A 27,345-nucleotide genomic window follows, 5' to 3' on the forward strand; every position below is an offset into this window, starting at 1 on the left:
GCATCGATATCTGTACGTGTCCACTACCCCTCCTTTCTTGACTAGTTGGTAACTGTTACGTGTTACGAAACCACTCAGCACCCAGAATATGTTGTGCAGTTATATGTATGTATAATAGGTTCCATGTGAGACGCATGTCCCTAATGCATCAGCCCACAGGCTGCGCCCCTGGGCAGAGGGGACACGATATTCCCCTTTTGTCCTTCCCCACCTTTGTAATTCCCACAGTAAATATCGGCAGGCTCCGGCCACCTGCGGCTATTGTAATGTATGTCTGGCCTGCTGCTTTTCTATTGGCCTGCCCTCTGTATCTGTGTGATATATTCTGTGTCTTGTAAGTAAAGTGTTGTCAGACTTGAAATACGTGGAGAAGCAGTGATCTTTTACATGCATGTAACCAAGGAATTCCAGCCAGCGTCCTTCATTCAGACTCCAGCCAACGCAGAGTGGACCTCCGGAAACACGGGGTGGTACTGAAAGAGGTACCCCAGCTGGGTAGACCCCGTTACACTGGTGGCAGACAGCGGGATGTGATACCCCTTCTACAGGAGGAAAGGAATGAATGGAAAACAACTACCAGAAATTAAAGAGGACTACATTAAAAGATCTGGTGGAAGCCCGAGGGTTGATTGCCAGCAACAAAACAAAAGCGGATTTGATAGCAGCCATCATGGAACACAACAGTGCAGCGCCCCCCAATGTGAACGTGGAGGAGACTGAATTCCAGAGGGAGGTAAAGAACAGACTGGCGTTCTATGGCCCAAACCCTGCAGTAGAGATCATACGAGAGGTGATGGCTGATGTGCAGCACGGTGGCGCAGTGGTTAGCTCTGCAGCCTTGCAGCGCTGGAGTCCTGGGTTCTAATCCCACCCAGGACAACATCTGCAACGGAGAGTTTGTACGTTCTCTCCGTGTTTGCCTGGGTTTCCTCCGGGCACTCCGGTTTCCTCCCACATTCCAAAGACATACTGATAGGGAATTTAGATTGTGAACTCCATTGGGGACAGCGATGATAATGTGTGCAAACTGTAAAGCGCTGCGGAATATGTTAGCGCTATATAAAAATAAAGATTTATTATTATTATGTGCGTACTGATCTGAAGGAAAAGATGGCCGAGCAGACCAGGATAGAGCTAGCCAAGATGAAGATGGCAGAGCGGACCAAAGTGGAGCTAGCCAAGATGGAGATGGCAGAGCGGAGAGAGGAGAGTCAGTGAGCAGGGGGAGCTCTGGCCTTCGACCAGGTACCTTCAACAGTAAGCCACAAAAAGATCCAGTATAATGCCTTCCGACAGTTGGGGGAGGCAGAGGAAGACATTGATGGCTTTCTGCAGGACTTTGAGCGGCAGTGTGCCCTTCATCAAGTGAAGCCGGAGGAACGGGTTCAGATTCTGGCCAGCAAGCTGACAGGCCGGGCAGCGGACGCCTATCGCACGGTACCTGATGAGGACTGTATGGACAATGAGCGGATCAAAGAAGTGATCTTGGCCCAGTATGCGCTGACACCAGAGGCATAGCGCCACAAGTTCCACAGACTTATAAAACGTGTAACCGATACCCACGCTGAATGGGCCTGTAAATTACGGCGGTCACTGCTACAGTGGGTACAAGGAAGCCAAGCAACCACTAAGGAGGACGTCCTCCAGCTCTTCTTGTTAGAACGATTCTTTAATGGACTAACCCCCGAGACACAGGAATGGCTTCGGGACAGGCGGCCAACGATTCTTGAGGAAGCCGCTCGTCTGGCCGATGAACATCATGATGCCAGGAGGCCGCAGTTGTCCGGATCAAAGATGGTCACTAGGGGTCCGCCCATGGACCTGGAGGGCCCCAAACCACCGAAGATTGTAGGGGGACCAGCTAGAAACCCGGCCTACCACAGTCCCCCTGGGGCGCGATGCCACACCTGCCGTCAGCTGGGCCACGTGCAACGACAATGTCCCAACCGGACTCAGCATACCCAGTGGCCAAACGCGGGAACAGCTACCTTCCGCCGGGCTGCTGTATACTGCTACCAAGGCGAAGCTGACCCGGCATTGGGGGCTACGACTAACCAAGGGTGGAAGAGATGGAGGATTTGCCCGCAGACGTCTTGCTGGGAAATAACTTGGGGACCATGTTGTCTGCCTTCTCGGTTGCCCCTCTGGCTGAGACCTATCCTGTGACCACCCGGAGACAAGCTCGAGCTGCGGAGGCGGAATCACACGCAGAGGAGGCCCAGGTAAGACATCCCAGCACTACACGTATTCCCATAGCCAGACACATTTCTTGGGCCACCCCAGATGAGTTTAAGAGGGAGTTACTTGAGGATCCTTCATTGGAGGGATATCGTGGGAAGGCACAGGAGGGGAGAGTGGTACTGGAAGGGGAACAGTTTGTATGGAAGCAGGGACTCCTCTACCGGATCACAGAGCAGCACCACACAGGGACGAGCCCCACTATAAAACGACAGCTGGTAGTTCCCAAGAAGTATAGGCAGGAGTTACTGCGAATCTCTCATAACATACCCTTGGCCGGGCACTTTGGCGTCAGTCGCACCAGGCATCGTCTGACACAAAACTTCTTTTGGCCGGGGGTAACCTATGATGTCCGTCAATACTGCCAGACCTGTGACAGTTGCCATTGGCAAGAGGGGGGATCGATGCAAGGCCAAATTACGCCCCCTCCCCATTGTGGAGGAACCATTTAGCCGAGTAGCGGTCGATCTGATAGGGCCGTTAGCCAAACCCAGTCCGTCAGGGAAAAGGTATATATTGACAGTGGTAGATTATGCCACACGGTATCCAGAGGCGGTTGCGTTACCTAACATACTGGCAGAGACGGTGGCGGCTGCCCTGCTCCCGGTTTTCTCACGGGTTGGATTTCCCCGGGAGATTATCTCAGACCAGGGTACCCAGTTTACAGCAGAGGTGACCAACCAACTGTGGAAGCTGTGCAGCGTAAAGTCCATTAGAAGCGCCCCGTACCACCCGCAAACCAATGGGTTGTGTGAACCCTTTAACGGGACGTTAAAACAACTCATTGGGACTTTTACCAGGACCTACAGGGACTGGGAGAAATTCTTGCCTCACCTCCTGTTTGCCTATCGGGAGGTGCCCCAAAAATCCATGGGGTTCTCCCCGTTCGAGCTGGTATACGGGAGACAGGTAAGGGGACCCCTAGACTTAGCACAAGAGGTTGGTACACAAAATGAGAATGCATGGTCTGGGGGAAAATGTGTGTAAATGTGTTAGTAACTGGCTTAGTGATAGAAAGCAGAGGGTGGTTATAAATGGTATAGTCTCTAACTGGGTCGCTGTGACCAGTGGGGTACCGCAGGGGTCAGTATTGGGACCTGTTCTCTTCAACATATTCATTAATGATCTGGTAGAAGGTTTACACAGTAAAATATCGATATTTGCAGATGATACAAAACTATGTAAAGCAGTTAATACAAGAGAAGATAGTATTCTGCTACAGATGGATCTGGATAAGTTGGAAACTTGGGCTGAAAGGTGGCAGATGAGGTTTAACAATGATAAATGTAAGGTTATACACATGGGAAGAAGGAATCAATATCACCATTACACACTGAATGGGAAACCACTGGGTAAATCTGACAGGGAGAAGGACTTGGGGATCCTAGTTAATGATAAACTTACCTGGAGCAGTCAGTGCCAGGCAGCAGCTGCCAAGGCAAACAGGATCATGGGGTGCATTAAAAGAGGTCTGGATACACATGATGAGAGCATTATACTGCCTCTACACAAATCCCTAGTTAGACCGCACATGGAGTACTGTGTCCAGTTTTGGTCACCGGTGCTCAGGAAGGATATAATGGAACTAGAGAGAGTACAAAGGAGGGCAACAAAATTAATAAAGGGGATGGGAGAACTACAATACCCAGATAGATTAGCGAAATTAGGATTATTTAGTCTAGAAAAAAGACGACTGAGGGGCGATCTAATAACCATGTATAAGTATATAAGGGGACAATACAAATATCTCGCTGAGGATCTGTTTATACCAAGGAAGGTGACGGGCACAAGGGGGCATTCTTTGCGTCTGGAGGAGAGAAGGTTTTTCCACCAACATAGAAGAGGATTCTTTACTGTTAGGGCAGTGAGAATCTGGAATTGCTTGCCTGAGGAGGTGGTGATGGCGAACTCAGTCGAGGGGTTCAAGAGAGGCCTGGATGTCTTCCTGGAGCAGAACAATATTGTATCATACAATTAGGTTCTGTAGAAGGACGTAGATCTGGGGATTTATTATGATGGAATATAGGCTGAACTGGATGGACAAATGTATTTTTTCGGCCTTACTAACTATGTTACTATGTTACTATGTTAGTGCTAGAACACTGTGAAGGGGAGGGCAACATAGAAGGGGTACCTATTGTACCCTATGTGCTGGAATTCCGGGACCGCCTACAGGAGCTGACCCAGGCTGTACGTGGGAACATGCAGGTGGCCCAGCGGCGCCAGCGCGTATGGTACAATCAGATGGCCAGAGAGCGCACCTTGGAAATAGGGCAGAAGGTCCTGGTATTAGAGCAAGTTCCAAGATGCATGGCAGGGGTTCTGCCAGGTAGTGGGGAAAATAGCCGACACCACCTATAATGTCGCCGATTGTGACGACCCCACGTGAATATGCTGAGGCCCTATCGGGAGCGCCCTGAAGAGGTAGTGGCCATCTGTGCACCTGAAGCAGAGGATTTAGCCGGACTTCCCTTGCCTGATGTCTTAGGGGAGAGGACTCAGTCTAAAACATGGGACCAGGTATACTTGGGTGAAGACCTAGGCTCCCGGGAGAGACAGCAGGCGGAGGAGTTGTTGAGGCAGCGACAGAGGATGTTTTCGGGGAAACCCGGGTACACTCACCTGGCACAACACAAGGTTGAGACCCAGGATCAGACCCCCCTGCGACAACCCCCCTTCCGCGTCCCTGAGTCTGTACGAGAAAGGATGCGACAAGAGATACAAGAGATGTTGCGTTTAGGGGTTATTGAAGAGTCGGATAGTCCCTGGGCATCCCCAGTAGTGTTAGTGCCCAAGAAGGATGGGAGTACACGGTTTTGTGTAGACTATCGTAAGCTCAATGAGAAAACAGTGACGGATACGTATCCCATGCCGCGTGTGGATGAGTTGTTAGACCGGCTGGCAGGGGCAAAGTATTTGACCACCATCGATCTATGCAAAGGCTACTGGCAGATTCCCCTTAGTCCTGACGCTATTCCCAAGTCGGCATTTGTCACCCCGTTTGGCTTATTCCAGTTTCGAGTTATGCCATTCGGGATGAAGACTGCCCCGGCGACCTTCCAGAGGCTGGCTGACCGGCTTCTGGACAGTCTCCAGGACTATGCGTGTACCTACCTGGATGACATCGCCATCTACAGCGCGACATGGAAAGAGCATCTAAATCACCTAGAGACAGTATTGGACAGGATCCACCAGGCCGGAATCACCCTGAACCCAAACAAGTGTCACGTGGGCAAAGCAGAGGTTCCGTATTTAGTGCATTGGGTGGGAAGTGGGAAACAGCGACCAGAACCAGCCAAGATTGAGGCCATAGCCAAATGGCCCACCCCACGCACTAAAACCCAGGTCATGGTGTTTCTAGGGACAGCGGGGTATTACAGGAAATTCGTTCCCAATTACAGCAGCGTGGCCAAGCCCCTCACTGATCTGACCCGTAAGAACAAACCCCGCCAGGTAACCTGGACCCCAGAGTGTGAGGAAGCCTTCCGCCAGCTAAAGGACGCCCTCACCAATACCCCAGTATTGGCCGCACCCGATCCAACTAAATGTTTCCTTGTTCACACAGACGCTTCTATGTTTGGATTGGGGGCAGTACTAAGCCAAGTCGGGCCAGACGGCCAAGAACACCCGGTAGTTTACATGAGTCGGAAACTACTGCCCCGTGAAGTGAGCTATGCGGCCATCGAGAAGGAGTGCCTGGCAATAGTATGGGCACTCAAAAAGTTACAACCATATTTGTATGGACGACAGTTTTCCCTCCTAACGGACCATAATTCCCTAGTCTGGCTTAATCGGGTCTCCGGAGACAATGCCAGATTACTGCGGTGGAGTTTAGCGCTACAACCTCTGGACTTCACCATCCACTACAGACCCGGTAAACAAAACGGTAACGTCGATGGACTAAGTCAACAAACGGAACTTGTACCAACCCCATAAACTTCAGTCATCCCCAAACCGATTCGTTAAGGATCAAACTGTGTATGCCGATCGCATCGCTGAAAAGGGGAGCCGTGTTACAGAACCCCCAGCACCAAGAATATGTTGTGCAGTTATATGTATGTATAATAGTTTCCATGAGAAATGCATCAGCCCACAGGCTGCGCCCCTGGGCAGAGGGGACAAGATATCCCCCTTCTGTCCTCCCCCACCTTTGTAATTCCCACAGTAAATATCAGCAGGCTCGGCCACCTGCGGCTATTGTAATGTATGTCTGGCCTGCCGCTTTTCTATTGGCCTGCCCTCTGTATCTGTGTGATATATTCTGTGTCCTGTGATAAAGTAACATAGTAACATAGTAACATAGTTAGTAAGGCCGAAAAAAGACATTTGTCCATCCAGTTCAGCCTATATTCCATCATAATAAATCCCCAGATCTACGTCCTTCTACAGAAAGTGTTGTCAGACTGGAAATATGTGGAGAAGCAGTGATCTCTTATATGCGCCCATGTAACCAAGCAATTCCAGCCAGCGTCCTTCATTCAGACTCCATCCAAAGCAGAGTGGACCTACTGAAACACGGAGTGGTACTGAAAGAGGTACCCCAGATTGGTAGACCCGTTACAGTAACTGTTGGTGGTCATCAATATTAGGACACCAGACCACTTCTCTGACTGTGATCTTTGCAGTCTTTTCCGTTGGGATGAGGGAATGGTAGAACCATATTTGTTTTTCTGCCATATTGCCTTGTGCGTAGGGCGGAATAGGGACACCTCGGACAGCAGCGAGGAGTGGTGCGCCACCGGCGTGGGAATTAGGCTACGCACCTCCGCTGATAGGCAGTGATACAGCACCGGTACCTCACAAGGGACAGCGGCGAGGAGCGGGGCGCCACCGGCGTGGGAATTAGGCTACGCACCTCCGCTGATAGGCAGTGATACAGCACCGGCACCTCACCAGGGACAGCAGCAAGGAGCGGGGCACCACTGGCGTGGGAATTAGGCTGCGCACCTCCGCTGATAGGCAGTGACACAGCACCGGCACCTCACCAGGGACAGCAGCGAGGAGCGAGGCACCACCGGCGTGGGAATTAGGCTGCCCACCTCCGCTGACAGGCAGTGACACAGCACCGGCACCTCACCAGGGACAGCAGCGAGGAGCGGGGCGCCACCGGAGTGGGAATTAGGCTGCGCACCTCTGCTGACAGGCAGTGATATAGCACCGGCACCTCACCAGAGACAGCGGCGAGGAGCGGGGCGCCACCGGCGTGGGAATTAGGCTGCGCACCTCTGCTGACAGGCAGTGATACAGCACCGGCACCTCACCAGGGACTGCAGCGAGGAGCGGTGCGCCACTGGTGTGGGAATTAGGCTGCGCACCTCTGCTGACAGGCAGTGATATAGCACCGGCACCTCACCAGGGACCGCAGCGAGGAGCGGCGCGACACCGACATGGGAATTAGGCTGCCCACCTCCGCTGACAGTGACACAGCACCGCCACCTCACCAGGGACAGCGGCGAGGAGCAGGGCGCCACCGGCGTGGGATTTAGGCTGCCCACCTCCGCTGACAGGCAGTGATACAGCACCGGCAACTCACCAGGGACAGCAACGAGGAGCGGTGCGCCACCGGCGTGGGAATTAGGCTGCCCACCTCCGCTGACAGTGAGACAGCACCGACACCTCACCAGGGACAGCAGCGTGGAGCGGGGCACCACCGGCGTGGGAATTAGGCTGTGCACCTCCGCTGACAGGCAGTGACACAGCACCGACACCTCACCAGGGACAGCAGCGAGGAGCGGGGCACCACCGGCGTGGGAATTAGGCTGCACACCTCCGCTGACAGTGACACAGCACCGGCACCTCACCAGGGACAGCAGCGAGGAGCAGGGCGAAACCGGCGTGGGAATTAGACTGCGCACCTCCGCTGAGAGGCAGTGACACAGCACCGGCACCTCACCAGGGACAGCGAGGAGCGGCACGCCACCGGCGTGGGAATTAGGCTGCCCACCTCCGCTGACAGTGACACAGCACCTCACCAGGGAAAGCAGCGAGGAGCAGGGCGCCACCGGCGTGGGAATTAGGCTGCACACCTCCGCTGACAGGCAGTGATATAGCACCGGCATCTCACCAGGGACAGCAGCGAGGAGCAGGGCGCCACCGGCGTAGGAATTAGGCTGCGCACCTATGCTGACAGGCAGTGACACAGCACCGACACCTCACCAGGGACAGCAGCGAGGAGCGGGGCGACACCGGCGTGGGAATTAGGCTGCGCACCTATGCTGACAGGCAGTGACACAGCATCGGCACCTCACCAGGGACAGCGGCGAGGAGCGGGGCGCCACCGGCGTGGGAATTAGGCTGCCCACCTCCGCTGACAGTGACACAGCACCGCCACCTCACCAGGGACAGCAGCGAGGAGCGGTGCGCCACCGGCGTGGGAATTAGGCTGCTCACCTCCGCTGACAGTGACACAGCACCTCACCAGGGACAGCAGCGAGGAGCAGGGCGCCACCGGCGTAGGAATTAGGCTGCACACCTCCGCTGACAGGCAGTGATATAGCACCGGCACCTCACCAGGGACAGCAGCGAGGAGCAGGGCGCCACCGGCGTGGGAATTAGGCTGCGCACCTATGCTGACAGGCAGTGACACAGCACCGACACCTCACCAGGGACAGCAGCGAGGAGCGGGGCGACACCGGCGTGGGAATTAGGCTGCGCACCTATGCTGACAGGCAGTGACACAGCACCGGCACCTCACCAGGGACAGCGGCGAGGAGCGGGGCGCCACCGGCGTGGAAATTAGGCTGCGCACCTCCGCTGACAGGCAGTGATACAGCACCGGCACCTCACCAGGGACAGCGGCGAGGAGCGGTGCGACACCGACGTGGGAATTAGGCTGCGTATCTCCACTGACACAGCACCGTCACCTCACCAGGGAAAGCGGCGAGGAGCGGTGCGACACCGACGTGGGAATTAGGCTGCCCACCTCCGCTGACAGTGACACAGCACCGCCACCTCACCAGGGACAGCGGCGAGGAGCGGGGCGACACCGACGTGGGAATTAGGCTGCGCACCTCTGCTGACAGTGACACAGCACCTCACCAGGGACAGCAGCGAGGAGCAGGGCGCCACCGGCGTGGGAATTAGGCTGCACACCTCCGCTGACAGGCAGTGATATAGCACCGGCACCTCACCAGGGACAGCAACGAGGAGCAGGGCGCCACCGGCGTGGGAATTAGGCTGCACACCTCCGCTGACAGTGACACAGCACCGGCACCTCACCAGGGACAGCAGCGAGGAGCGGGGCACCACCGGCGTGGGAATTAGGCTGCCCACCTCCGCTGACAGTGACACAGCACCGGCACCTCACCAGGGACAGCAGTGAGGAGCAGTGTTATGAACTGGTGATTCAGAACCACAACAGACCTGGTGGTTAAGAGCACACAAAGTGACCTGATAGTTACTAATAACATAGGACGAGCTCTGAGACGTGGGAACTCTGCTGACCGCAATCCCTAATCCTATCACACCACACTAGAGGTAGCCGTGGAGCGCTCCTGACCAGACCTAGGCGCCTCGGGCACAGCCTGAGAAACTAGCTAGCCCTGAAGATAGAAAAATAAGCCTACCTTGCCTCAGAGAAATTCCCCAAAGGAAAAGGCAGACCCCCACATATAATGACTGTGAGTAAAGATGAAAATACAAACACAGGGATGAAACAGATTTTAGCAAAGTGAGGCCCGACTTACTGAATAGACCGAGGATAGGAAAGATAGCTTTGCGGTCAGCACAAAAACCTACAAACAACCACGCAGAGGGCGCAAAAAGACCCTCCGCACCGACTAACGGTACGGAGGTGCTTCCTCTGCGTCCCAGAGCTTCCAGCAAGCAAGAAAAACCAATATAGCAAGCTGGACAGAAAAAATAGCAAACAAAAGTAACACAAGCAGAACTTAGCTTATGCAGTGAAGACAGGCCACAAGAACGATCCAGGAGAGAGCAAGACCAATACTGGAACATTGACTGGAGGCCAGGAACAAAGAACTAGGTGGAGTTAAATAGAGCAGCACCTAACGACTTAACCTCGTCACCTGAGGAAGGAAACTCAGAAGCCGCAGCCCCACTCACATCCACCAAAGGAAGCTCACAGACAGAACCAGCCGCAGTATCACTCATGACCACAGGAGGGAGCTTGACCACAGAATTCACAACAGTACCCCCCCTTGAGGAGGGGTCACCAAACCCTCACCAGAGCCCCCAGGCCGACCAGGATGAGCCAAATGAAAGGCACGAACCAGATCGGCAGCATGAACATCAGAGGCAAAGACCCAGGAATTATCTTCCTGACCATAACCCTTCCACTTAACCAGGTACTGGAGTTTCCGTCTCGAAATACGAGAATCCAAAATCTTCTCCACTATATACTCCAACTCCCCCTCAACCAAAATCGGGGCAGGAGGATCAACGGATGGAACCACAGGTGCCACGTATCTCCGCAACAATGACCTATGGAATACATTATGGATGGAAAAAGAAGCTGGAAGGGTCAAACGAAAAGACACAGGATTAAGAACCTCAGAAATCCTATACGGACCAATGAAACGAGGCTTAAACTTAGGAGAGGAAACTTTCATAGGAATATAACGAGACGACAACCAAACCAAATCCCCAACACGAAGTCGGGGACCCACACAGCGCCTGCGGTTAGCGAAACGTTGAGCCTTCTCCTGGGACAATGTCAAATTGTCCACTACATGAGTCCAAATCTGCTGCAACCCATCCACCACAGTATCCACACCAGGACAGTCTGAAGACTCAACCTGCCCTGAAGAGAAACGAGGATGGAAACCAGAATTGCAGAAAAACGGCGAAACCAAAGTAGCCGAGCTGGCCCGATTATTAAGGGCGAACTCAGCCAAAGGCAAAAAGGACACCCAATCATCCTGATCAGCAGAAACAAAACATCTCAGATATGTTTCCAAGGTCTGATTGGTTCGTTCAGTTTGGCCATTTGTCTGAGGATGGAAAGCCGAGGAAAAAGACAAATCAATGCCCATCCTAGCACAAAAGGATCGCCAAAACCTCGAAACAAACTGGGAACCTCTGTCCGAAACGATGTTCTCCGGGATACCATGTAAACGAACCACATGCTGGAAAAACAACGGCACCAAATCAGAGGAGGAAGGCAATTTAGACAAGGGTACCAAATGGACCATCTTAGAGAAGCGATCACAAACTACCCAAATGACCGACATCTTTTGAGAGACGGGGAGATCCGAAATAAAATCCATAGAGATATGTGTCCAGGGCCTCTTCGGGACTGGCAAGGGCAAAAGCAACCCACTGGCACGAGAACAGCAGGGCTTAGCCCGAGCACAAATCCCACAGGACTGCACAAACGAACGCACATCCCGCGACAGAGACGGCCACCAAAAGGATCTAGCCACCAAATCTCTGGTACCAAAGATTCCAGGATGACCAGCCAATACTGAACAATGAATCTCCGATATAACTCTACTAGTCCATTTATCAGGGACAAACAGTTTCTCCGATGGGCAACGGTCAGGTCTATTAGCCTGAAATTTTTGCAGCACCCACCGTAAATCAGGGGAGATGGCAGACAAAATTACCCCCTCTTTGAGAATACCCGCCGGCTCAGGCAAACCCGGAGAGTCGGGCACAAAACTCCTAGACAGGGCATCCGCCTTCACATTTTTAGAGCCCGGAAGGTACGAAACCACAAAGTCAAAACGGGAGAAAAACAGCGACCAACGAGCCTGTCTAGGATTCAACCGTTTGGCAGACTCGAGATACGTCAAGTTCTTGTGATCAGTCAAGACCACCACGCGATGCTTAGCTCCTTCAAGCCAATGACGCCACTCCTCGAATGCCCACTTCATGGCCAGCAACTCTCGATTGCCAACATCATAATTACGCTCAGCAGGCGAAAACTTCCTGGAAAAGAAGGCACATGGTTTCATCACTGAGCCATCAGAACTTCTTTGCGACAAAACAGCCACTGCTCCAATCTCAGAAGCATCAACCTCGACCTGAAACGGGAGCGAAACATCTGGTTGGCACAACACAGGGGCAGAAGAAAAACGACGCTTCAACTCCTGAAAAGCTTCCACAGCAGCAGAAGACCAATTGACCACATCAGCACCCTTCTTGGTTAAATCAGTCAACGGTTTAGCAATACTAGAAAAATTATTGATGAAGCGACGATAAAAATTAGCAAAGCCCAGGAACTTTTGCAGACTCTTCAGAGATGTCGGCTGAGTCCAATCATAAATGGCCTGAACTTTAACAGGGTCCATCTCGATAGTAGAAGGGGAAAAAATGAAACCCAAAAATGAAACCTTCTGAACACCAAAGAGACACTTTGACCCCTTCACAAACAAAGAATTCGCACGCAAGACCTGGAACACCATTCTAACCTGCTTCACGTGAGACTCCCAATCATCCGAGAAGACCAAAATATCATCCAAGTATACAACTAGGAATTTATCCAGGTACTCTCGGAAGATGTCATGCATAAAGGACTGAAATACTGATGGAGCATTGGAAAGCCCGAATGGCATAACCAGGTACTCAAAATGGCCCTCGGGCGTATTAAATGCTGTTTTCCATTCATCGCCCTGTTTAATACGCACAAGATTATACGCACCACGAAGATCTATCTTGGTGAACCAACTAGCCCCCTTAATCCGAGCAAACAAATCAGACAGCAGCGGCAAGGGGTACTGAAATTTGACTGTGATTTTATTTAGAAGGCGGTAATCAATACAAGGTCTCAGCGAACCATCCTTCTTGGCCACAAAAAAGAACCCTGCTCCCAATGGCGACGACGACGGGCGAATATGACCCTTCTCCAAGGATTCCTTTACGTAACTCCGCATAGCGGCGTGCTCAGGCACAGACAAATTAAACAGTCGACCTTTAGGAAACTTACTACCAGGAATCAAATCGATAGCACAATCACAATCCCTATGCGGAGGTAGGGCACTGGACTTGGGCTCATCAAATACATCCCGGTAATCCGACAAGAACTCTGGGACCTCAGAAGGGGTGGATGATGAAATAGACAGAAATGGAACATCACCATGTACCCCCTGACAACCCCAGCTGGACACAGACATTGATTTCCAATCCAATACTGGGTTATGGACTTGTAGCCATGGCAACCCCAACACGACCACATCATGCAGATTATGCAACACCAAAAAGCGAATATCCTCCTGATGCGCAGGAGCCATGCACATGGTCAGTTGGGTCCAGTACTGAGGCTTATTCTTGGCCAAAGGCGTAGCATCAATTCCTCTCAATGGAATAGGATACTGCAAGGGCTCCAAGAAAAACCCACAACGCCTAGCATACTCCAAGTCCATCAAATTCAGGGCAGCGCCTGAATCCACAAATGCCATAACAGAATAGGATGACAAAGAGCAAATCAAAGTAACGGACAAAAGAAATTTAGACTGTACCGTACCAATGGTGGCAGACCTAGCGAACCGCTTAGTGCGCTTAGGACAATCGGAGATAGCATGAGTGGAATCACCACAGTAAAAACACAGCCCATTCTGACGTCTGTGTTCTTGCCGCTCAGCTCTGGTCAAAGTCCTACCACATTGCATAGGCTCAGGTTTATGCTCAGATAATATCGCCAAATGGTGCACAGATCTACGCTCACGCAAGCGTCGATCGATCTGAATGGCCAAAGACATAGACTCATTCAGACCAGCAGGCATAGGAAATCCCACCATGACATCCTTAAGGGCTTCAGAGAGACCCTTTCTGAAAATTGCTGCCAGCGCACATTCATTCCATTGAGTGAGCACAGACCACTTCCTAAACTTCTGACAATATATCTCTATCTCATCCTGACCCTGACACAGAGCCAGCAAATTTTTCTCTGCCTGATCCACTGAATTAGGCTCATCATAAAGCAATCCGAGCGCCAGAAAAAACGCATCAATATTACATAATGCAGGATCTCCTGGCGCAAGGGAAAATGCCCAGTCTTGAGGGTCGCCACGTAATAAAGAAATAACGATCTTAACTTGTTGAACTGGGTCACCAGAGGAGCGGGGTTTCAAAGCCAGAAACAGTTTACAATTATATTTAAAACTCAGAAACTTAGCTCTATCTCCAGAAAACAAATCAGGAATAGGAATTCTTGGTTCTAACATAGAATTCTGAACCACAAAGTCTTGAATATTTTGTACTCTTGCAATGAGAAGATCCACACATGAAGACAGACCTTTAATGTCCATCACAACACCTGTGTCCTGAACCACCCAAATGTCTAGGGGAAAAGAAAGACAAAACACAGTGCAGAGAAAAAAAAATGGTCTCAGAACTTCTCTTTTCCCTCTATTGAGAAGCATTAGTACTTTGGGCCTCCAGCACTGTTCTGAACTGGTGATTTAGAACCACAACAGACCTGGTGGTTAAGAGCACTGAATAGTTACTGATAGACCTGATAGTTACTGATAACATAGGATGAGCTCTGAGACGTGGGAACTCTGCTGACCGCAATCCCTAATCCTATCACACCACACTAGAGGTAGCCGTGGAGCGCTCCTGACCAGACCTAGGCGCCTCGGGCACAGCCTGAGAAACTAGCTAGCCCTGAAGATAGAAAAATAAGCCTACCTTGCCTCAGAGAAATTCCCCAAAGGAAAAGGCAGCCCCCCACATATAATGACTGTGAGTTAAGATAAAAATACAAACACAGGGATAAAATAGACTTTAGCAAAGTGAGGCCCGACTTATGCAGGGCAGACAGGCCACAAGAAAGATCCAGGAGAGAGCAAGACCAATACTGGAACATTGACTGGAGGCCAGGAACAAAGAACTAGGTGGAGTTAAATAGAGCAGCACCTAACGACTTAACCTCGTCACCTGAGGAAGGAAACTCAGAAGCCGCAGCCCCACTCACATCCACCAGAGGAAACTCATAGACAGAACCAGCCGAAGTACCACTCATGACCACAGGAGGGAGCTTGACCACAGAATTCACAACAGAGCAGGGCGCCACCGGCGTGGGAATTAGGCTGCGCACCTCTGCTGACAGGCAGTGACACAGCACCGGCACCTCACCAGGGACAGCAGCGAGGAGCAGGGCGCCACCGGCGTGGGAATTAGGCTGCGCACCTATGCTGACAGGCAGTGACACAGCACCGGCACCTCACCAGGGACAGCAGCGAGGAGCGGGGCGCCACCGGCGTGGGAATTAGGCTGCTCACCTCCGCTGACAGTGACAGAGCACCTCACCAGGGACAGCAGCGAGGAGCGGGCCGCCACCGGCGTGGGAATTAGGCTGCGCACCTATGCTGACAGGCAGTGACACAGCACCGGCACCTCACCAGGGACAGCAGCGAGGAGCGGCGCGACACCGACGTGGGAATTAGGTTGCGCACCTCCGCTGACAGGCAGTGACACAGCACCGGCACCTCACCAGGGACAGCAGCGAGGCGCGGCGCGACACCGACGTGGGAATTAGGCTGCGCACCTCCGCTGACAGGCAGTGACAAAGCACCGGCACCTCACCAGGGACAGCAGCGATGAGCGGCGCGACACCGACGTGGGAATTAGGCTGTGCACCTCTGCTGACAGTGACACAGCACCGGCACCTCACCAGGGACAGCAGCGAGGAGCGGGGCGCCACCGGCGTGGGAATTAGGTTGCGCACCTCCGCTGACAGGCAGTGACACAGCACCGGCACCTCACCAGGGACAGCAGCGAGGAGCGGCGCGACACCGACGTGGGAATTAGGCTGCACACCTCCGCTGACAGTGACACAGCACCTCACCAGGGACAGCAGCGAGGAGCGGGGCGCCACCGGCGTGGGAATTAGGCTGCGCACCTATGCTGACAGGCAGTGACACAGCACCGGCACCTCACCAGGGACAGCAGCGAGGAGCGGCGCGACACCGACGTGGGAATTAGGCTGCACACCTCCGCTGACAGTGACACAGCACCTCACCAGGGACAGCAGCGAGGAGCGGGGCGCCACCGGCGTGGGAATTAGGCTGCGCACCTATGCTGACAGGCAGTGACACAGCACCGGCACCTCACCAGGGACAGCAGCGAGGAGCGTCGCGACACCGACGTGGGAATTAGGTTGCGCACCTCCGCTGACAGGCAGTGACACAGCACCGGCACCTCACCAGGGACAGCAGCGAGGAGCGGCGCGACACCGACGTGGGAATTAGGCTGCGCACCTCCGCTGACAGTGACACAGCACCTCACCAGGGACAGCAGCGAGGAGCGGGGCGCCACCGGCGTGGGAATTAGGCTGCGCACCTATGCTGACAGGCAGTGACACAGCACCGGCACCTCACCAGGGACAGCAGCGAGGAGCGTCGCGACACCGACGTGGGAATTAGGTTGCGCACCTCCGCTGACAGGCAGTGACACAGCACCGGCACCTCACCAGGGACAGCAGCGAGGGGCGGCGCGACACCGACGTGGGAAGTAGGCTGCGCACCTCCGCTGACAGTGACACAGCACCGGCACCTCACCAGGGACAGCAGCGAAGGAGCGGCGCGACACCGACGTGGGAATTAGGCTGCACACCTCCGCTGACAGTGACACAGCACCTCACCAGGGACAGCAGCGAGGAGCGGGGCGCCACCAGCGTGGGAATTAGGCTGCGCACCTCTGCTGACAGGCAGTGACACAGCACCGGCACCTCACCAGGGACAGCAGCGAAGGAGCGGCGCGACACCGACGTGGGAATTAGGCTGCACACCTCCGCTGACAGTGACACAGCACCGGCACCTCACCAGGGACAGCAGCGAGGAGCGGCGCGACACCGACGTGGGAATTAGGTTGCGCACCTCCGCTGACAGTGACACAGCACCTCACCAGGGACAGCAGCGAGGAGCGGGGCGCCACCAGCGTGGGAATTAGGTTGCGCACCTCCGCTGACAGTGACACAGCACCTCACCAGGGACAGCAGCGAGGAGCGGGGCGCCACCGGCGTGGGAATTAGGTTGCGCACCTCCGCTGACAGGCAGTGACACAGCACCGGCACCTCACTTCTTCGTGTCTCTCATTTTCTAGTCTTTATAGTGGTGATTGTTGTGTCTGGTTTGGGAACAGCCATTATCTTCATGTAGTGTTAATAAAAGGCATTTTCTAGACTTTGTTTATGTTAGGTGCACATAATGGGGGACACATTTTCAGGGTCCACATAATGGGGGACACATTTTCAGGGTGCACATAATGGGGGACACATTTTCAGTGTGTCCACAGTAGGGGGGGGCACAATTTGAGGGTGCACAGTGGGGGGGCACATTTTGAGGGTGCACACAGTATGTGGGACACATTTTCAGAGTGCACACAGTAAGGGGGACACATTTTCAGGGTGCACACAGTAAGGGGGACACATTTTCAGGGTGCACACAGTAAGGGGGACACATTTTCAGGGTGCACACAGTAAGGGGGGCACATTTTCAGGGAGCACACAGTAAGGGGGACACATTTTCAGGGTGCACACAGTAGGGGGGACACATTTTCAGGGTGCACACAGTAAGTGGGACACATTTTCAGGGTGCACACAGTAAGGGGGACACATTTTTAGGGTGCACACAGTAAGGGGGACACATTTTCAGGGTGCACACAGTAAGGGGGACACATTTTCAGGGTGCACACAGTAAGGGGGACACATTTTCAGGGTGCACACAGTAAGGGGAACACATTTTCAGGGTGCACAAAGTAGGGGGGACACATTTTCAGGGTGCACACAGTAAGGGGGACACATTTTCAGGGTGCACACAGTAAGGGGGACACATTTTCAGGGTGCACACAGTAGGGGGACACATTTTCAGGGTGCACACAGTAGGGGGACACATTTTCAGGGTGCACACAGTAAGGGGGACACATTTTCAGGGTGCACACAGTAGGGGGACACATTTTCAGGGTGCACACAGTAAGGGGGACACATTTTCAGGGTGCACACAGTAGGGGGACACATTTTCAGGGTGCACACAGTAAGGGGGACACATTTTCAGGGTGCACCCAGTAAGGGGGACACATTTTCAGGGTGCACACAGTAAGGGGGACACATTTTCAGGGTGCACACAGTAAGGGGGACACATTTTCAGGGTGCACACAGTAGGGGGACACATTTTCAGGGTGCACACAGTAAGGGGGACACATTTTCAGGGTGCACCCAGTAAGGGGGACACATTTTGAGGGTGCACACAGTAGGGGGACACGTTTCCAACAGACACATTTTCCTAGTTTTCCCCGCCCCCATTCTAGCCTGGCCACTCCCCCGGAGTCTCCGCCGCGATGGTTTTGCCCCTCCAGGCACAAATACAGGGGCCCTGGCAACAGCCCTCTGCGCGCTGTGATTGGCTGAGCGCTGCACCCGACGCGGTGGATTGGATGGAGAAAAAGGCGCGGTCATGTAAGACAGGCGCGTGCACGCGGTGAGAGGGCGGGCCCAGAAATCGCGCACAGGGAGGGGGAGGGCCCGTGGACGCGCAAGGACGGCACCGTGGAAGGCAGGGAGCGCGCAAAACGGAGAAGGGGGCACCGGGGAGCCCATAGCAACGTGTGTGTGTGGTGTGCGGGGGCGAGGGAGGCGGGGGGTGCGGCGGAGCGGCGCGGGCCGGCGGGCGGGCGCTGTGACTGACAGCTTACCCGGTGCCAATCTTCGTCACACTGACAAGCGGCTGCAGCAATCGGGACCCGCAGGGGCGCCTACGTCATCGCGCTGCACGCCTCACATTAGCATGAGGCGGCCTGGCGTCATCGTCATCACGTACGGGCGGGGCCTGCTCGTAGTCAGTGAGACGTCTGTCCGCTGATTGGCCGGGGAGCAGTGAAGGTCCCGCCTACACGTCTTGTAGGGACGTGCGTCTGAGCATGCGCAGTGCGAGGTTACAGCTCAGGAGGAACAAGAGATATCGCAAAAACCGAACAGAAAGCTCCTATACGTGTAACAGTATATATGTATACAGCAGACACAGAGTGTATATATAATGTATACAGCAGGCAAAGAGTGTATATATAATGTATACAGCAGACACAGAGTGTATATATAATGTATACAGCAGGCAAAGAGTGTATATATAATGTATACAGCAGGCAAAGAGTGTATATATAATGTATACAGCAGACACAGAGTGTATATATAATGTATACAGCAGGCAAAGAGTGTATATATAATGTATACAGCAGACACAGAGTGTATATATAATGTATACAGCAGGCAAAGAGTGTATATATAATGTATACAGCAGACACAGAGTGTATATATAATGTATACAGCAGGCAAAGAGTGTATATATAATGTATACAGCAGACACAGAGTGTATATATAATGTATACAGCAGGCAAAGAGTGTATATATAATGTATACAGCAGACACAGAGTATATATATAATGTATACAGCAGGCAAAGAGTGTATATATAATGTATACAGCAGACACAGAGTGTATATATAATGTATACAGCAGACACAGAGTGTATATATAATGTATACAGCAGGCAAAGAGTGTATATATAATGTATACAGCAGACACAGAGTGTATATATAATGTATACAGCAGGCAAAGAGTGTATATATAATGTATACAGCAGGCAAAGAGTGTATATATATGTATACAGCAGACACAGAGTGTATATATAATGTATACAGCAGGCAAAGAGTGTATATATAATGTATACAGCAGACACAGAGTGTATATATAATGTATACAGCAGACACAGAGTGTATATATAATGTATACAGCAGACACAGAGTGTATATATAATGTATACAGCAGGCAAAGAGTGTATATATGATGTATACAGCAGACACAGAGTGTATATATAATGTATACAGCAGACACAGAGTGTATATATAATGTATACAGCAGACACAGAGTGTATATATAATGTATACAGCAGACACAGAGTGTATATATAATGTATACAGCAGGCAAAGAGTGTATATATAATGTATACAGCAGACACAGAGTGTATATATAATGTATACAGCAGGCAAAGAGTGTATATATAATGTATACAGCAGACACAGAGTGTATATATAATGTATACAGCAGACACAGAGTGTATATATATGTATACAGCAGACACAGAGTGTATATATAATGTATACAGCAGACACAGAGTGTATATATAATGTATACAGCAGACACAGAGTGTATATATAATGTATACAGCAGACACAGAGTGTATATATAATGTATACAGCAGACACAGAGTGTATATATAATGTATACAGCAGGCAAAGAGTGTATATATGATGTATACAGCAGGCAAAGAGTGTATATATGATGTATACAGCAGACACAGAGTGTATATATAATGTATACAGCAGACACAGAGTGTATATATATGTATACAGCAGACACAGAGTGTATATATATATGTATACAGCAGACACAGAGTGTATATATATGTATACAGCAGACACAGAGTGTATATATATATGTATACAGCAGACACAGAGTGTATATATATGTATACAGCAGACACAGAGTGTATATATAATGTATACAGCAGGCAAAGAGTGTATATATGATGTATACAGCAGGCACAGAGTGTATATATATGTATACAGCAGGCACCGAGTATATATATATGTATACAGCAGGCACAGAGTATATATATATATATATATATATATATATATATATATGTATACAGCAGGCACCGAGTATATATATATACAGCAGGCACAGAGTGTATATATATGTATACAGCAGGCACCGAGTATATATATATGTATACAGCAGGCACAGAGTATATATATATATATATATATATATATGTATACAGCAGGCACCGAGTATATATATATACAGCAGACACAGAGTGTATATATATGTATACAGCAGACACAGAGTGTATATATAATGTATACAGCAGACACAGAGTGTATATATAATGTACACAGCAGGCAAAGAGTGTATATATGATGTATACAGCAGGCAAAGAGTGTATATATGATGTATACAGCAGGCAAAGAGTGTATATATGATGTATACAGCAGACACAGAGTGTATATATAATGTATACAGCAGGCAAAGAGTGTATATATGATGTATACAGCAGGCAAAGAGTGTATATATGATGTATACAGCAGACACAGAGTATATATATAATGTATACAGCAGACACAGAGTGTATATATAATGTATACAGCAGGCAAAGAGTGTATATATAATGTATACAGCAGACACAGAGTGTATATATAATGTATACAGCAGACACAGAGTGTATATATAATGTATACAGCAGACACAGAGTGTATATATATATGTATACAGCAGACACAGAGTGTATATATAATGTATACAGCAGACACAGAGTGTATATATAATGTATACAGCAGACACAGAGTATATATAATGTATACAGCAGACACAGAGTGTATATATAATGTATACAGCAGGCAAAGAGTGTATATATAATGTATACAGCAGACACAGAGTGTATATATAATGTATACAGCAGGCACCGAGTATATATATATATATACAGCAGGCACAGAGTATATATATATATATATATGTATACAGCAGACACAGAGTATATATATATATATATGTATACAGCAGACACAGAGTGTATATATAATGTATACAGCAGGCAAAGAGTGTATATATGATGTATACAGCAGGCACCGAGTATATATATATATATATATATATATACAGCAGGCACAGAGTATATATATATATATATATGTATACAGCAGACACAGAGTATATATATATATATGTATACAGCAGACACAGAGTGTATATATAATGTATACAGCAGGCAAAGAGTGTATATATGATGTATACAGCAGGCACAGAGTATATATATATATATATGTATACAGCAGGCACCGAGTATATATATATACAGCAGACACAGAGTGTATATATATGTATACAGCAGACACAGAGTGTATATATAATGTATACAGCAGACACAGAGTGTATATATAATGTACACAGCAGGCAAAGAGTGTATATATGATGTATACAGCAGGCAAAGAGTGTATATATGATGTATACAGCAGGCAAAGAGTGTATATATGATGTATACAGCAGACACAGAGTGTATATATAATGTATACAGCAGGCAAAGAGTGTATATATGATGTATACAGCAGGCAAAGAGTGTATATATGATGTATACAGCAGGCACAGAGTATATATATATATATATATATGTATACAGCAGACACAGAGTGTGTATATATAATGTATACAGCAGGCAAAGAGTGTATATATAATGTATACAGCAGGCAAAGAGTGTATATATGATGTATACAGCAGGCACCGAGTATATATATATACAGCAGGCACAGAGTATATATATATATGTATACAGCAGGCACCGAGTATATATATATACAGCAGGCACAGAGTATATATATATATGTATACAGCAGGCACCGAGTATATATATATATATACAGCAGGCACAGAGTATATATATATATATATGTATACAGCAGGCACAGAGTATATATATGTATGTATACAGCAGGCACCGAGTATATATATATACAGCAGGCACAGAGTATATATATATATGTATACAGCAAGCACAGAGTATATATATATATATATATATACAGCAGGCACAGAGTATATATATATATATATGTATACAGCAGGCACCGAGTATAGAGATATGTATACAGCAGGCACAGAGTATATATATATGCAGCAGGCACAGAGTATATATATATATATATATATATATATATATATATATACAGCAGGCACAGAGTATATATATGTATACAGCAGGCACCGAGTATATATGTATACAGCAGGCACCGAGTATATATGTATACAGCAGGCACAGAGTATAGAGATATGTATGCAGCAGGCACAGAGTATAGAGATATGTATACAGCAGACACAGAGTGTAGAGATATGTATACAGCAGACACAGAGTATAGAGATATGTATACAGCAGACAGAGTATATATGTATACAGCAGGCACAGAGTGTATATATATATATGTATACAGCAGGCACAGAGTATAGAGATATGTATGCAGCAGGCACAGAGTATAGAGATATGTATACAGCAGACACAGAGTGTAGAGATATGTATACAGCAGGCACAGAGTATAGAGATATGTATACAGCAGACAGAGTATATATGTATACAGCAGGCACAGAGTGTATATATATATGTATACAGCAGGCACAGAGTATAGAGCTATGTATGCAGCAGACACAGAGTATAGAGATATGTATACAGCAGGCACAGAGTATAGAGATATGTATACAGAATGCACAGAGTATATATATGTATACAGCAGGCACAGAGTATAGAGATATGTATACAGCAGGCAGAGTATATATGTATGCAGCAGGCACAGAGTATAGAGATATGTATACAGCAGGCACAGTATAGAGATATGTATACAGTAGACACAGAGTATATATAATGTATACAGGAGGCACAGAGTATAGAGATGTATACAGCAGGCACAGAGTATATATAATGTATACAGCAGGCACAGAGTATAGAGATGTATACAGCAGGCACAGAGTATAGAGCTATGTATACAGGAAGCACAGAGTATATGTATACAGCAGGCACAGAGTATAGAGATATGTATACAGCAGGCACAGAGTATATATGTATACAGCAGGCACAGAGTATATATGTATACAGCAGGCAGAGAGTATATATGTATACACCAGGCACAGAGTATAGAGATATGTATACAGCAGGCACAAAGCATAGAGATATGTATACAGCAGGCACAGAGTATATATGTATACAGCAGGCACAGAATATAGAGATATGTATATAGCAGGCACAGAGTGTATGTATATAGCAGGCACAGAGTAGATATGTATACAGCAGGCACAGAGTATAGAGATGTAACAGTATATATATGTATACAGCAGGCACAGAGTATATATAATGTATACAGCAGGTACAAAGTATAGAGATGTATACAGCAGGCACAGAGTATAGAGATGTATACAGCAGGCACAGAGTATATAGATATGTATGCAGTAAGCACAGAGTATATATGTATACAGCAGGCACAGAGTATAGAGATATGTATACAGCAGGCACAGAGTATAGAGATATGCATACAGCAGGCACAGAGTATATATGTATACATCAGCCACAGAGTATAGAGATATGTATACAGCAGGCACAGAGTATATATATGTATACAGCAGGCACAGAGTATATATATGTATACAGCAGGCACAGAGTATATATATGTATACAGCAGGCACAGAGTATATATATGTATACAGCAGGCACAGAGTATATATAATGTATACAGCAGGCACAGAGTATAGAGATGTATACAGCAGGCACAGAGTATAGAGCTATGTATACAGGAAGCACAGAGTATATATGTATACAGCAGGCACAGAGTATAGAGATATGTATACAGCAGGCACAGAGTATATATAATGTATACAGCAGGCACAAAGTATAGAGATGTATACAGCAGGCACAGAGTATAGAGATGTATACAGCAGGCACAGAGTATAGAGATATGCATACAGCAGGCACAGAGTATATATGTCTCATGATATGTACTTTTGCCCTGTCCTGTATTTGAATAATATGCCATTTGATGTATGTAACTGTTCTCTGGTTTCTATTAGCTGTAATTTATGTATTTTCTTGGCTGGGAGTTCACCTGTAACAATATGTCTCCTTCCCCCAATACTTGCAGCCCTAAGCTCTAATGTAATTAAGCTTTGTCAACATCACTAGTGGAGGAATAGCCATTCTTCCTCACAGCAGGTGGCTAGTCAAATGTACATATTGCATAGACTGCCTGGAGCCCACCAGTCTAGAATCTTCTGGTGGACCCAACCCTTGAATAGGTGTAACCCCTACCCCCTTCATGGGCGGATCCCAGGAGCTCAGACCATCCATTCTTATTTTGAGATCAGATGTGAGTTGATCCTTGAAGGAGGAGTGGGGATTCTTAGCTGAGGCAAGACCCCACGCCCATCTGGGACTGTGGAAGCAAACGGGGCGAGACTTGAGCTGAGGACATATCTCGTCGTTCGTGAGATTGTTTTGGGATCCCTTGGACTAATTGTGGACTATTGCTTTATTACCTGGCACAAGGATTATCGGGAGGTGCCCCGAACCTGTTCCATTGGACTAATTGTGGACTCTGTAGATCTACCTGCATGTGTTGTTCCAGCATTCTTGATAATAAATCTGTTGAATCATCCCTCGGCTTGTTGTCCCTTCTTGCTCTGCCGTACACCCCGTCACAAACTGGTGGCAAGCAGTGGGATCAGAGCAGAAGGAATGGAGGACAATGGCCCAACATCGGGAACCAACACCGCAGAGTACAAGAACTGGACTTTGGGGAGCCTACAATCAAAGGCCCGTGAAGTAGGAGTCCGTTTTAAGGGACTCTCCAAGGAGCAGCTTATTGAGGCTTTGGAAGGAGTTCGCCTGCAAGATGACGCTGAGGAAGGACCCTCACAGCAAATGGAGGAAAGACTGCAGCCGGAGGTAAATACCCAAAAAAGTCAGTGGGTTGTGTGGTACGAGGAGGAGTTGGCATTGCTGGGAGAAGAGGCCACCATAGACTATAAGAAAGAGGCCATTCACCGAGCTCAGGAGAGGGAGAGGGAGGCCATTCACAGAGCCGAGGAGAGGGAGGCCATTCACAGAGCCGAGGAGTGGGAGAGGGAGGCCATTCACAGAGCCGAGGACAGAGCTCAGGAGATGGCATTGCTGGAGAGGCAGATCGCTTTGGAAGCAGCTAGAAGCTTCAGACAGACTCTAACCCCAGCACCCACCATGAGGGAACTCCCCAGAGTGTCCCGCAAAGACTTCAAGCCCTTTAATGAGGCTGCAGGCGACATTGAGGGCTTCTTCCAGGACTTTGAGCATCAGTGTCGATTAATGGAAGTCCCGGAAAGGGACCGAGTCCAACATCTGGTGGGGCTCTTAGAGGGTGGAGCTGCCGCAGCCTATAGAGCTATGGACCCTCAGGGGAACTGTGAGTATGCGGAGATTAAACGGACTATTCTAGAACATTATGCTGTTACCCCAGACACTTACAGGACTCAGTTCCGTACTTTAGCCTGTGATGAGGAAGTGTCTTTCAAGATGTATGCCCACAGACTCAAACAGATATGTCATCGCTGGCTGGAGGCAGATGAGGCCTTAACCTGGGAGACCTTCCTCCAGGTTATCCTAAAAGAGCAGTTTTACTTCAAGTGCCCTGCTGAGATCCGGGAATGGGTGCGTGAGAGGAGACCAGCCACTGTGGAGGAAGCTGCAGCTCTAGCTGATGAGGCTCTCACCATCAAGCCTCAGTGGAGGGTTCTGTTGGAGGATGGAGAGAGGCCTACCTGCTCCACAACACCGGTGGCCCCCTGTTCTTCTGTCCCCATTGTTCCCCGTTCCTCTAAGCCACCACCTCATGCTGATACCCGTGTAAATGTGCCTCCAGTTGCTTCTACTGCGTTTTCTGGAATACGACGAGGAGAGGAAGTAGCAGAGCGCAAGTGTTATGGTTGTGGGCATCTGCAGGCCTCATGCCCAGCCAGCTCATGGAGAAGTCGTCCTCAAACCCCTACAGCACCTTCAGGTGGAAACCGGCCTCCAGGTTCCCTTACCCCTCGCCCAAGAGGACGCCTTGGATGGAGTGAGACCCAGCAGAGATGCTATCGATGTGGACAGCCGGGGCATCTGCAAGCCTCCTGCCCAGCTGTTCAAATGAGGATTAATCCTGTACCCAGTCGTATTATTAATTATGTACAGCCAAGTGCCATGGAGGACGATGTGTCACCACTACGTGAGGACTGGCCAAGTGCCTCACCCACCCATGTTGCACCACTAGGAGTTTATGGTGTGCGACCCGCAGCTATGACGACTTCTGCTCATCGAGGTAAGCACTTGCAGGAGGTCGTGCTGGATGGACAGAGACTTATTGGATTTTGTGACTCAGGGGCTTTCCTCACACTGGCTGATCCCCGAGTGGTTCGGCCTGAGGCAATCCATAGAGGACCTGGGATTGTCATTAAACTGGCTGGTGGACAATGGAGGACTATTCCCACAGCCACTGTGGATCTGAACTTTGGTTTTGGGGTCAGGCGATGTGTGGTTGGGGTGATGGGTGGTCTGCCTGCAGATGTTCTTCTGGGCAATGATGTGGGAGAGCTACGATGCCAATT

The 27,345-nt window shown here is 49.6% G+C and overlaps 1 protein-coding gene across 5 annotated transcripts in view; it reads right to left on the reverse strand.

Annotated features, from left to right (window-relative positions):
• PKNOX1 (PBX/knotted 1 homeobox 1) overlaps nucleotides 1-18,941 on the reverse strand; it is a 211,708-nt gene extending 192,767 nt beyond the window's left edge. For 3 of the 5 annotated variants that reach the window (XM_069760372.1, XM_069760370.1, XM_069760371.1), the window contains exon 1: nucleotides 18,832-18,926. The gene's annotated coding sequence lies outside the window, so the exon portion shown is untranslated. Of the gene's footprint in view, nucleotides 1-18,831 lie in introns of all 5 variants that reach the window. The other 2 variants (XM_069760367.1, XM_069760369.1) reach the window with 2 other exon arrangements.
• Between the last annotated feature and the right edge of the window lie 8,404 nt (nucleotides 18,942-27,345).

This window comes from Ranitomeya imitator, chromosome 3 (genome assembly GCF_032444005.1).
Source record: "Ranitomeya imitator isolate aRanImi1 chromosome 3, aRanImi1.pri, whole genome shotgun sequence".
Taxonomy (NCBI): Eukaryota; Metazoa; Chordata; class Amphibia; order Anura; family Dendrobatidae; genus Ranitomeya; species Ranitomeya imitator.